This window comes from Gossypium hirsutum, chromosome D12 (genome assembly GCF_007990345.1).
Source record: "Gossypium hirsutum isolate 1008001.06 chromosome D12, Gossypium_hirsutum_v2.1, whole genome shotgun sequence".
NCBI classification, from domain to species: Eukaryota; Viridiplantae; Streptophyta; class Magnoliopsida; order Malvales; family Malvaceae; genus Gossypium; species Gossypium hirsutum.
Window position 1 is genome coordinate 52,382,062 of NC_053448.1, and position 13,976 is coordinate 52,396,037.

A 13,976-nucleotide genomic window follows, 5' to 3' on the forward strand; every position below is an offset into this window, starting at 1 on the left:
CCATTTTACTCCTTTTCCATTATCTTCAACTAACACGTCAATATGTCTTTTAGAAAAGCTACGAAGCATTATATTGACATTAGTTCTCCATGCTAAACACAATCCTCCCCTCGTGCCTTCAGGATCAACTTCTATACCATTTAAGTAACCACATCTCCTACGAACTATTTTCATCTGCTTTCTGCTAAGTTTTGTCTCCATGAAGAAGACTATTTGGGGATATTTTATCTTCAGTAAATACCGAAGTCTTATAACCGTCTGTTGTCTCCCCAAACCACAGACGTTCCAACTTATGATTTTTATTGCGCCCGGTCGGCTAACCTCTTAGTAGCCGCCGATGATAAAAAATTTGAACCTTCTATCTCTCTCTTATTTCACTTTTTCCTCTCCTCTCCCATTAAAGCTTCATCTTCCAGATCATGATCCATTGCCGCATGCGTCTGATAGGACCATAATTTATCTTTCTGTTTATCTATCGATGATCCTTCCCCTCCTAAACTAAACCCCAGTATTGAATCAATAGTTTTCTTTTTACTTCCTTTTGAATCCCCATTCCTTGAGCTGAGCTCCACTGACCTATTCTCCATCCAACATCCTTCCCTATTACCTTCACCCTCTTCTCGTAGCCAAATACTATTCATTGATAGAGCTCTACGAGATAGAGCTCGCAAAGACAAATCTCAACCCATCTCTATGATATCCGTCCCTTTCATCATTTTTGCCTCACAATAAGAGTCATTATGTCCCAAAAGACCACAGAAGAAACAAAACAATGATAAACGTTCATATTTGAACTTGACATACGAACATACCCCACTGCATATAACCTACTTCTTTCTTCTCAATGCTTCCTAACATCAATCTGCACCCTAACCCCTCATGTAATTACGATTTTCCTTTCCCAGATTTGAACCATCATACTCTAAGAAAACTCCAATAATGTTACCCAATAGCATCGCTAAACTCTCAGAGAATAAACCAACTGGAACGTCATGGATTTGTACCCAAAAAGGGACATAAACTAAAGGTATTTTTAGTGGATCTTCACCTCTTTTCAATTTGCACAAAATTAATAAATGATTATTAAAAGTCCACGGAATACCCTTCAAAACTCTCTCCATATCCATGCTGTGGAAAAACTTAAAAAGGTACCTTCTTTCCCCCATATCTTGGATTTGCACCCCACAGACGGGATGCCATAAATTTGCCAAAGTACTTTTCTTAGCCGAAAACTTAATTATACTTGCTGTTAAGAAACATCCCACAAGCTGATAATCTCCCACTTCTGTTTGGGTTCTTGGATCAGCCTGGATCTGCAAAATTTCTTCTTCTTCTTCATTAAGCGATAGTTGTGCTAATTCAGTCTCCATGATTGCAGGAATTGAAAATCAGAAAAACTCTCCCACCTTTCAATTGTCAGAATGGAGGCATCCTTAAAAGACGTAGAAAACCAAACAAGAAAACCAAGAAAAACCAGAACAAAAATAAAAAAACCTAAAAGTTTAATGCAATATATATAAGAGAAATTTTAAAAGAAAACAAATTAAAAAAATTTAAAATAAAATAATGATTTAAACTAAATAATATGTATACACAGAAAAAATATGGAAAAAAAAGATTTGATATTAAGTTTGAGTTCATTAAAAATAATAGGATAACAAATAGTTAAATAAATTAATAAATAAAGCTTAAATGAAAAATAATAATGAATATAATATAAAAATAAAAATAATATCCACTTAAAAAATATTAGACAGATTGATAGACAAACAATAAAACAAATTAATTAAAGGACTATATTATAATCAGAATAAAATTAAAGGTAAGATTTGTAAACAAATTTAATGCTAAAAATCAAAATAGGATTAAAATGAAACACACGCAAAGAAAGGAGGGCTAATGGGAAATAAGTCCCATTCCTGGACATACGTCACTTCCCTAGAGGATTAGCGCGCCAGGGACTAAATTGTCAATCGAAAAAAACTTGAAGTCCAATTTAAAAAATAAAGAAAAAAAGTGAGAAAAGTACTAAATTGAAACAGATCGAAAGTGTGGAAGAACTTAAAATGCAAATAACCCATTAATAAAAAACACGCGGATCCTTCCCCGGGTCGGGTCACCGCGCGGGTCAGAGGGGTATAAAGATCAAAACGACGTCGTTTTAGAGCTATAGAGACTAGCCCTAAACGACGCCGTTTCATTTGCCTATAAAACTCAAAATTTTTAAAAAAATTTCATTCTTCCTCTTCTTTTAAAAAAACAGAGAAACTCACAAAAAAACTCTCCTCCTCTAAAATATTTTCCAGAATCCGACCTAACTCTGACGCCGAAACGCCGCATCGGCCGTCGACCGCCGGCAACGGCACCGTCGCTCGCGGTGGCCTAAAAATCGAAAATGCCCATTTTTTGGGCTTTTTGACTTCCCGACTCAAAAATCATCGATTTTCCTCAAAATCGGCATCTCTTTCGCAAAAAAGGTACAGTTTTTATCTTTTGCTTCTCATTTTTTGTTTCCAAAAAAGATGTAAATAAATAAATAAGCCAAAAAAAGGCACAACTACCTTTGAAAATGGTCTGTATTTGAATTGATTTTTCTCTGTTTTCTTTTGATTCATTCGTAAGTAAAAAAACATAAAATCAGAGCCCTTTTTATAGCCTAAAAATACCACTTATTTTTCTATTTTTATTTTTATTTTTTTACATTGTTTTTTTGCTTTTGGACTCTCCTAGTTCGTTTTGCAGGTACAAGGTCATACGGTGACGTGGCAGCACACGTGGAGGCGCGACGCGCAAGGGGCAACGACGGCAGCGGTAGTTAGGTCCTGCCTAGGTTTTTTTTGCTGAAAATGTTGGGTGTATTGGACTATTTATTGGGTTAGGGTTTAGGTTATTTGGGCTAATGATATTTGGGTTTTATTGTAATTGGGCCTTATTGGGCCAATGGACTGTGACTGGACTTTTTATTTGTTTGTCATTTTTTTTGTTTGTGTGGGCCCGAGCTAAAATTAGGCCCTACAGATAATAAAAAAAATTTACTAATAATTAGGTGACTATCAATATAATTTTACCTTATTAATATAATATATAAAGCAACAAAAAATTGCAATGTTTGAACCCAAGTTTAAGAAGTATTTATAATCACTTCAATATTTTATCTATAACATTTTTTTATAAATATAATTTAAATATTACGTTTTTTCTTTATTCACATCGTAAATATAACAAAATCTAATATCTATTAACTTTATCTATATATAAATATATATTAATATGCTTAAGCTCAAAACTCATACTGTAAAGCCCAAAATCTGCCCGGGCCCATACCAACAAAATAACCCAAATAATAAACCCAAAATTAACAGTCCATTTACAAACTCAAGCCCAAACCCAAATAAAAAAAACCTAGCCCAGGACTAAAATTTTAGCAGCAGAAAACCTTGGCTTTTCTTTGCGCCGCATGCCTCCTCGTCTGCCACTCCCGCGCCGCGTGCTCTGTCAGGCACCTCCTCGCATGCTCGCCGCCACCGTTCGCCTATCACTGGCCCTTCACGCGTGTCAGACCTCCTGCAATAACAAACAACAGTCCAAACAACAAAACGACAAAAGAAGAAATTTAATTTCTTTTTTAAATCGGCTATAAAAGGCCGAATCAAACGATTGTATGGGTTCTACTACTTTTTTTACGAACACACAGATATTGGAATCAAAAAATAGAAAAACAAGATTTAAAAAGGTTGATTTGAATTGCTTTCTCTTCATTTTTTTCTTATCTTTTGCGTATTTATTTTTTTATTTCTGCAAATCAATCTTAAAAATAATCAATAGCAAAAAAAGAAAGGAAAAGAAGCTACCTGAATCGGCCCTTAGGCCCGTTGTCGATGGTCCTCCACCGTCGCCGGACTAGGTTTCAAGGAGGGGCCAAAGCTTTTCTCTTTCCCTTTGTTTCCCCGTTCCATAGCCTCGACCTCTGAATGCGCTTCAATGCGCCGATAGTAGGCGCCCTCGCATGGCTCCGGCCACCGGGCAGTGAGGAGGCGTGACGGCGGCGGGGTTCCTAACCTTGGAACCCTAGCAGAGAAAAGGAGTCTCCCTTTTGTTTTATTTTTATTTTTTTTGTGTGTGTTCTTTGCAAAAGAATGAAACGGCAGGAGTAAAATTTTTGCTTTTATTATTACCCTAATGGGTATTTTGCGCGATTAGTCCTTCCAATTCTGGGGCACATTGGATGCACTTTTCCATTTACTTAATTTTGGCCACATAAGTTTTCGCTTGTTCCAATCTAGTCCTGCATAAGGTGATGCGCATAAGGGATGGGAAATTCTCACAGTCAGTCCCTTGTGTCCTCAGAGCTTTTCATTTCAATCCCTTGCTCCATTTCTTTTAAACTTTTAATTATGCCCCTTTATTTTATTATGATTTCAATCGCACCCTTAACCTTTTAACACCATTTTTGTATTTTTTTAACTGTTTCTTTTATTATTTAAGATTTTCTTTTATATATTATTTTATTTTAAACTATTTTAGATTGTGTAGTATTTATCTCAAGTTTTTTATATATTTTATTTATTTCAAATAGTGTGTGCACTATCCATTTCAAATTTATATGTATTATGTAATTTAAATTGTTTCTCTTGCCATTTATTTTGAAATTCTTTATACTGATCGTTTCCAAACTTCTTTATTTTTACTTATTTCATGTTTTTATAGATTTAATACTTTATACATTATTTTGTCTCATTTTAAAATATATTATATATGCTAGTTATTTTAATTCAGTTTGTATCTTTTTCAACTACTATCTATTTTTTTTGTTTTATTTATTATCTATTTTAAGATTTGTCTTATTTTAAGCTTTTATGTGTACAGATATTATTTATTTTAAAATTTTTCATACATAATATTTTTTTAAAATTTATTTTGTATATAATTGATTTTTAAATTTCTTTTCCATACTATTTATTCAAAGCTCACTTATATCTTTTTTAAAATTATTTTACATTTTATTTGTTCTGATTTGTTTTATGCTACTCATTTTGAAATTGTTATATGCTACTTAATTCATTCGTCTTTAATTTTTAATACTAGTATTCAAATAATGTATGTTGAGTGTGTTTTGTCATTGTGTGTACCATAATTAGTTTACTCTTTTCTTCATACTATTGTCATACATTTGCGTAATTATCCATGTATCATTATTCCACGTTTATTATTATATTGTTATTTCATGTCATCATATTGTAAATCAAACTCCAACATAATTATCCAACTTAGGTTACTTTATTTTATTCCAAACAAAACAAATGCTTACCTTCAAATAGATTACCCGCTATTATTCGAAATGGAATTTTGCTAAATAAGGCAATATTTTGCATTTTGGAAATTTGAGAAATTGTACCCTAACTTACTGGGCCTCGATTTTCTCGTTAAACCTAAATAGCAAAATATCCTTTTAAATTTCAAACACATTAAATTTCAAAAAATAAAGGCAATATTCTATATTTAGAAAATTTGAGAAGTCGTGCCCTAACTTACTGACCTTCGATTTTTCTCGTTGATTTTAAGTAACCGAATATCCTTTTAAAATTAAAATAAATGAAGTTTAAATAAAAAGTGAAATGCAAACTTACTCTCAAAATATGAGATGTCGGGTCCTAACTTACTGGGTGTGACATCTTGTTACTTTGAGATAATGAGGTATTTTCTATTTTTGATTTAATGAAAGCATTTTTAAATAACGCAATATAAAGAAGGATCGTATTTTTAAATTCTTTTCGAGCTTTTAATTTTCGACTCAAAGACATTAATTAATCAACTAGGTACAAATTTTGGGCGTATCGAGGGTGCTAACCCTTCATCGTGCGTAATCGACTCCCAAACCTGTGTTTTTGAATTTCGTGGACCAAAATCGCTGTTTTAATAAAATTTAAATCGTTTATTAAAAACAACCGCTTTACGAGGTGACCTGATCACATCTCATCAAAAAGGATTGGTGGCGACTCCTATTTTCGTTTTCTTTTTCAAAATCTAAGTAAACCCGTTTTTTATCAAAAAAATGGTGTCAACACATACCAAAATATATTATCAAGCCCAAAACCAATATAAACCTAATACATCCTAATAAATCAAATTTTAAATGCAAAATATAATTTAATAAAAAATTAAAGAAAGTCAAACAAAACGCACAACTTTGTTGCGTTGAACATCACAGCATAATTAAAAGAAAGTATTTCACCAAAAAAAAAGAATTTAGTATAATTATAGTTTTTGTTAAAGAAATTTAATTCTGAACACATATTTTCTTTCAACAACCTAATTATACGTCCTAATCATATTTGTTTTTTTTAACACGATGTTTAGAACTATCCATAAATAAGAAGATAATGTGCTTCAGCCACTTAGACTCATGTCCTCCTGCATTGGCAACAAAATCCATATCAGTAGAGCTAAGACTCAATCGACAATTCTGTAGACATATATGACTAACAAAATGTGGTTGATTTGTAATTTCTTATATCATATTTGGAAGTGCATAATTTAATTTTTTAACTACATAATTTTAAATTCATAAAAAAAACTATATTAATTATCATAAAAGATTATCAATAATACTACTTGAAAGAAAGAAAAAATTATCAAAGCAACAAAATTAAATAATTGAATAATTGTATATAATACGTTAGTCCAAAAAAATATGCGATAAGGTGATTGCTAATAAAAGTAACATAAAATAAGCATCCTATTGAATATTTAATTGCTCTAATATTTCATATTTGTTCGATTATTCCCTCTCTAATAAAAGTAACAAATACTTTTTGTTGTTATTTATTTGTCCTTAGTTAAAATTTTCATCATTTGAATTTTTGAAGCAATGGATAAAACCCTCGATTTGTTTCTGATTCCATGGGTAAAATCCAATATTTCCTTAGAAACCAAACACATAATGAAGCAGACAACCAGTGGTTGTGGCAACACGAGTGTACAATATTGAAGCTTAGTTTTTAACATCTGCTTGTTTGGAATTTGAGTTTTCACATTTTTCTTACAACTTAATTTTTTTTTATATACAAAATATTGTTTGGTTGGTGAGAAAATTGAGAGTAAGATCTAGGCTCTAAAGCCATGGTTGAAGATGAAGATAAAGCCGAAATTACCAAAAAAAAAAAAAACCATTGTTTACCTTTTCTTCATTTTGACCAAAACCCGTCACCCATCTTTCATCCCAAGTACCAAATCCTTTTCTTTCCTCTTAATTTCCGATTATTGAGGGAGAAAACCAAAGTTCTGTAAATGTTGGCATTAATAGTTTCTTCGTGATTTTGAAATTTCTTAAACCCTTAACTTTCGGCAATTTAAAATCTGAATCCTTGTATATATTGTCAAATCAATACCCTTTTTTACAAAATAAGAAATAAAAAATCACACAAAGTCTCTATAATAATCAAAATTAAATTATTAATATATTGAAATTTATATAAATATATATAACAACATAATTAGGAAGAAAGTCTAATATTTTGTCAATTCTATATATTTCAACTTCACAATTCACATATGCACATAAAGCATAGACAAAAGGTAACATCGTTTCAATCAAAATTTCCAACTTATACAAATTACATACGATTGACTTGGTCGATTATGAATATAATATATACACATACATATTAATATTAATTTTATTATAAGTTGTTATTATATTCGTTAAATAAGAAGATAATGCACTTTAATATACTCAAACTCACGTCCTCTTGCACTGACAACATTACTAATATCAATTAAGTTAAGACTCAACTGGTACTTTTTTTTAATTACATCACCCATTGTATAAGCCATTTTATTGTATTATATCCTAAAAAAACTTAAAATAATATATATGAAAGGGATCTACTTGTACAACTTTTGTATAATTAATATTTTAATAATTTAACCATCATCCTTTAATATTTCATTTATATTTATATATATTATCCATGCTAAATTTAACGTAAATTAATTTTTTAATTATTTATTTTATGTAAAAAATTCAATCATTCCATAAATATTAATAAGGACAATTATATAAATAAATTATTAAAATATTAATAATAAAAAAACATATCAAAAAATGTTACACACTTAAAAAATAGATTTTTTTTTCTTTCCAACGAATATCTAATGAGTAGAAAGTTGACTTCCACACAAATAAAACACAATTAAGATGAATGCAATATATATAATAACTTAATGGTTGCGTCCATATGCAAAATCTTACTCATCATTGACCTTGGACTTCTATTAGTTTTGATTTATGGTTTTCTATTTTTCAAAAATATTGTCGAAATATATAATAATAATTACATATTATTATTTACAATTATAAATGTTAACTTAAATTAAAAGTGATCTAATTTGATTAAAGTTTATTGATATTCAGTTATTAAGTAAATTATGGGTCAAATATGTGTAGTTATTTTAGTAATTAATTTCTGATTGATGATGAGTTGATTAGAAATTAAACTTAATGTGTGTAAAAAATATATATTAGGGTTATAGTTCCCAAATTACACATTTTAACTTTTATAACATCCTATCTTTAGGAAAAAAAGAGTCACGTTCTCTAAAATATTTATGTGTTGATTTAGAAGATCAAAACCACAAAATTTAAATATTTTAATATATTCATTGAACTGGATAGGTCAATAGTTTTTACTTTAATTGATTTAGTCAAAGTTAAATTTGTATGTACATTTTCAAGCCAAGGCTCAGATTTAACCCAAGTCGGCACCCCCATCAAATTGTTCGTATATTAAATTAGATAATAAAAATATTTTTTATTATTTAAATCGAATTTTGATGTGAAAAAAAACCCCCTTGATAGAGGAAAGTGATTGGAGCTTAGGTATAGATTTTTTACACTCATAAATGGTGCATGAGATTTATATATCGATTGTACATTAAATATATTTAAGAAAACTACTTCATTAACATAATTATTTTTTAAAAACCTTATTTCATAATTATAAGTTGTGCTCCACACCATCACTATTAAATTTCTTATATTATTTTAAAATATGTTTTATGAAAATTTGAAAATATATTAAGACATAATTTAAAATTTGTAATTTCGAATGTAGTTAATTATTTATCTTAAAATGTAAATAGAAAAAAGAAAAAACCAACAACTTGAATCATAACATTTTGGGCTTAAAAGCCGGACTCTGGATTTGTCTTTGCATGGCAAAATGTTTGAGGAGGTCCGTGAGTTTTGTGTTGGTCTTGATTTAGTCCCTTTTCGTTATATTTCTAAATTGGCCAATTGGGTTGCTTATTGGCTCAGTGTTGGATAACGTTACTGCTGCTCATTTTTGAACTTTTCTCCTTTATGACCAAATGGGAGAATTGTTTTTTAGACCCTTCAAAAATAAAAACATTCAATTTACTTGTTTTCCACCTTTACTTAAATAAATAAAAGATTACGTTTTGACCCATTTGAATAAGTAATGATTTAATCTAAAACATTTAAATACAAAATTGGTTTGTTTAGCCACCCAAAATTTTATTAACTCCTAGCTTTGCCCCTATCCGAATGGTTTGTAAAGCTTCAAACTCCACCAGAAAATTTATATTGGTGAATTAACGATCTAACCATTACTTTTGAGAACTACTGTTCCTATAAATTCAGTAAATACATATAGATTTAAGAAATTGAAGGAGCCCTAGGAAGCCTGTTCCCTTCACCCCTGAATGTAAGTCACAAAAAAAAAATTCAAGTTGAAGCTAATTAAACTAAGTCATATATTTAAACAACCATTTTATTATTTTATATATTAAGGAAAAGTCGCATTTGTTGGTAGCCCACAAATTGTTAGGAAAATTAAGAAAATTAGAGAGAAATTAAGTTGACTTGGTATTATTATCTACCCTTTGAAATCTTCTCTATCTTTCCCACTTCAAATGGAATACAGCTATACATGTTCAATAATTTGTGAGTTTACTTTTCCTTGTCATGTTTGTAACTGTAAACAAAATTCAACATCAATTATTAAAATATTTGGTTTTTGGTCACTTTGACGCCTCTTTATGTTTAGATTATATTTTTACGAAAAAGCTTACTGATGGAAAGTAACTTTTTATAAAGTAAAACTGCATTTTGAATTCATAAGATATAAAATTAATTAACTTGATTGATTAATTTTAATTATTTCCTATTACTGCAATTATTAAAAACAAATTAATAGAATGTAATTTTTAGTCAATAAGAGTAATATGTAGGGGCCGAAACTAAATTATAAAATTTTTAGAGATTATTTACCATGCATAAATATCCGAATGTTCCCTTTAATGAGACACAGAAAATCGCTCAACAAATGTAATATAATATAGAAACTAAAATGATATTAACTTTGTAGGGAGTTGGTTTTATATAATAAATAGATTATATTAATCTAACCAATTTGATGCTTAGAAAAATAAAACCTATCTATTAGAATAACGTAATGCTTATAAACCATCCCAAGCAAGAATAAAGAACAAAGCGTTGACCTAATAGCTAGGATAGTTTAAACTTTAAACTAACTCAAGGGCTTCTTCCATTTATGTACTACTTTAATTATGCATGTGGATTATTTATGGGTAATATTATATATATTATATGACCTTTTCCATACATGCATCCGTACCCAATTGTATTCAAATTAATACATCATCCTTCACGTTTAAATATATATATATACACTACAATAAAACCGGATCGGATGCAATAGTAAGTCACACTTTTAAATGAACGATTCAAGTTCGAACATTGAAAATGATATTATTAGAAAGAACAACCACAAACCTCAAACATAGACCGTAAAATAAATATAAGTACATAAAAAAAACCAAGTTTTTGCTTAGTCCACCCTCACTTGATTTTATACTTCATCTGTTGTTGTTTGTTTTGTTCTTCTGTAATTCCTACTTAATAATTGTAATAGACATTTCTATCAACCTCTAACAAAATTTGTTGGTAAAATAATGTTATCGCAAATCTATTAAATTTTAAATTTTCTGTCTATTTATGGAAACATATAAATATATAATCTAAAAGGCCAATGCTCTCTCTCTCTCTTTTTTTTTTTCTAGGGATTTTAATATAACTATTATTCAAGCAAGTAGGCAGTGTTTGAATTTGACAAAAACGTTGAAACTAGGAAAAAAACTCTTCTTTTTTTTTTTTCGAAAAATGAAATTGTTGGTTTTAATGAATAGATATGCAGACGCGGGCTGACTCCTTCGTACCCAAATTTCGTCTTCTCTGTCTTTATCTGCATGCAAACGCCGTTTCTACTCTCTTTATATTTTTAAAAGGTTAAAATATGCTTTTCATCCCTCTACTTTTTAAAAAATTTGAGATTTGGTCCTTTTACTTTAAATACTACTTTCCATTTTAAAAATCCTAGGCCAATTATTATCATTGTTGGTAGTTTTAGTTGAAATTGGTCATCCAAACTTGTTTATTTTCAATCAATTATATGCCACGTCAAATGAGGGTAGCCTATAATCAACATGCCAAACTAACAAACTTTGATGAAATATGATTGGATTGATATTTTTTTTTAAAAAGTTACAGGGCTTAATTTTTAACTTTTTAAGTACAAAGACTAAATATCAAATTCTCTATAAGTATAGGGATTGACAACATATACAATTGGCAAAGGCAGAGGCCATAATGTGTAACTATATAGTGGGTCTACGAGTCCTGCCATATATAAGTTTTAGTTTGGACTGTTCTAGTTCTTAGCCTATCTGGACTGTAATTATTTGATTATGCAATTCTTAATCTATCCGTGTTGTATTGTTTAAAAAATAATAAAATAAGAAATATTTATTTACCAAACTTGATAAAAATCACAGAATTTTTAAGATTGATTTATTAAGTAAATGTGAAATGAAAAATTAATTATATTAATGATGTATTTTATTATTTTTAATTGATATTAAATGAAATCTAATTTAAGTAAGTTTTGAATATTTTTAAACTTATATATAATTCAATTATATATTAACTTTCACATGAATACGTTAAATATTTACATTTAAAATAAAAATCATCAATTTTAAAAATTTAAATGATAAATAAATTAATTAAAAGAAATAGAAGCATAGTAATAAAAGAGAAAATATAACAATTATAAATGAGATTTTCTTGAAAATAAACTTACATTTGATCTCTTTAGAGATATAACTCATCTATTAGAATGTTATTAAGTAAACTAATATTTAGTTACTGAAATATCCGTTTATTTATTTTCCTTTCTTGTGTTTTAATTGTTTTTTAATTAATTATTCCAAAGAATTACAGATGAATTTAAAATAATACTTTTTTTTAATCCGTCAACCGACAAGATATTAGCAGCCGTTTCCAACTGTAGGCTGTAGGAAGGCCAACCTCTGCCTTTTCAAACACCACTTTCCATCTGGGGTGCATGTGTAATGCGTTTAACATGCCGCCACCAATTATCCTAAATTCATAGCTTAAGCTATGCCATCACTCCCACAACTCTGCCTAAACTACGTATTTAGTCATCGTATTTTTATTTTTAAAATTTCAGTATCTTTATTTTTTATAAAATTATTTTATTAAATTTAAGTTTATTATAACGTTATTTTTTTAGTTACATAATTATTAGGTGAGTATTTTTTTATTTAAAAATTAAAAATAATTGAATTTTGTATTTTAAAATTTAAAAGGTAGATGAATCGAATTTCTAAAAATAAAAAACAAACTAAATTCCAAAATTTAAAAAAAATACATAAATTTACGATATATTTTATTTTTTTAATTATTAAGAAACTGAGTGTAAATTTATTATTATGGCTTCAAATTTCAATGATATCCCATCACTCGAACATGTGTCAGTAGTAGACACATAGTTGAAATAGCATTTTGGTAGGTCATCCCGACTTGATCAGTACCTTTGAATATGATTATATGATCATTTCTACATTGCGGCTCTTGATCTCTTTAAATAGGTCGATTTTCATTATACCACATTGATCTCTTCTTTAATATTTTTTCATTAAATCCGAAATAATAAACAGTTATGTATATTATAAAAATGAATATAATTATATACAACTTGGGAATCCCATTGCATCAACGGATCTATAAATAGTTATATTAAATTAAATGAATTTAAGAAAAAGTTTTAAATTGCATTGACATGCATATGAGTTATGACTAATTTCTTTATTATATTGCTGCTATATACATATATTTTCCTTCATTTTATACTAAAATTAATCTAATAAAATAAAATATATCGAGGAGAAAACCAGTAAAACATTAATTTACTCGAATTTACTTTATTCACTGATCATTATCCCATTGTCATATAACACCAACATGATAAACACAATACGATTTTATTCATGATTAATACAATTAACGGGAAATATTTAATATATGTATATTTTAAAATTTTATATTGTAATATCTATACAAGGATATAATCGGATGTATGTAATTGTTGGCAAATGCCAAAGCCATTTTTCAAAATCATGGACCAAACCGAAACAGTGCATACATAGCAAAAGTTGAAATAATAATTGTACAGTTAACAGACTTTTTTTTATACAAAAACAATTTATTGCAACGCCCTGGTTTTCTTACTTAAATTTACGAGACGTCATTTCATTTTATATATATTTTTAATATTTTGTAAACTTTAAATTCTAAATTTTAAATCCTGAATCAAGATGTCACGTTTAGAATTTAGAATTTAGAGTAATTGGCTTAGGGTTTGATATTCAGGATTTTGGTTTAAGATTCGAGATTCTTGGTTAATTTAAAAAAAAATTATCAAAATTATGTATCATTAATATGAAAAAATTTATCAAAATGCCATTAAAAAGTTGAAAAGGAATACTCCTTTATCCTTATCTCATTATTTTTTAAAAATACAGATAATGTATGTGACTTAGCAAAAAAAAAGACCAAAACATTTAATTCTTAA

General features: G+C 28.6%; 1 long non-coding RNA gene across 1 annotated transcript; it reads right to left on the reverse strand.

Annotated features, from left to right (window-relative positions):
• Positions 1-3,234: 3,234 nt before the first annotated feature.
• LOC121224219 (uncharacterized) lies at positions 3,235-4,124 on the reverse strand. Its single transcript, XR_005921828.1, has 2 exons — positions 3,852-4,124; positions 3,235-3,564 (listed from the first exon to the last, which is right to left on the reverse strand). It is a non-coding gene; the product is annotated as an uncharacterized lncRNA (long non-coding RNA).
• Between the last annotated feature and the right edge of the window lie 9,852 nt (positions 4,125-13,976).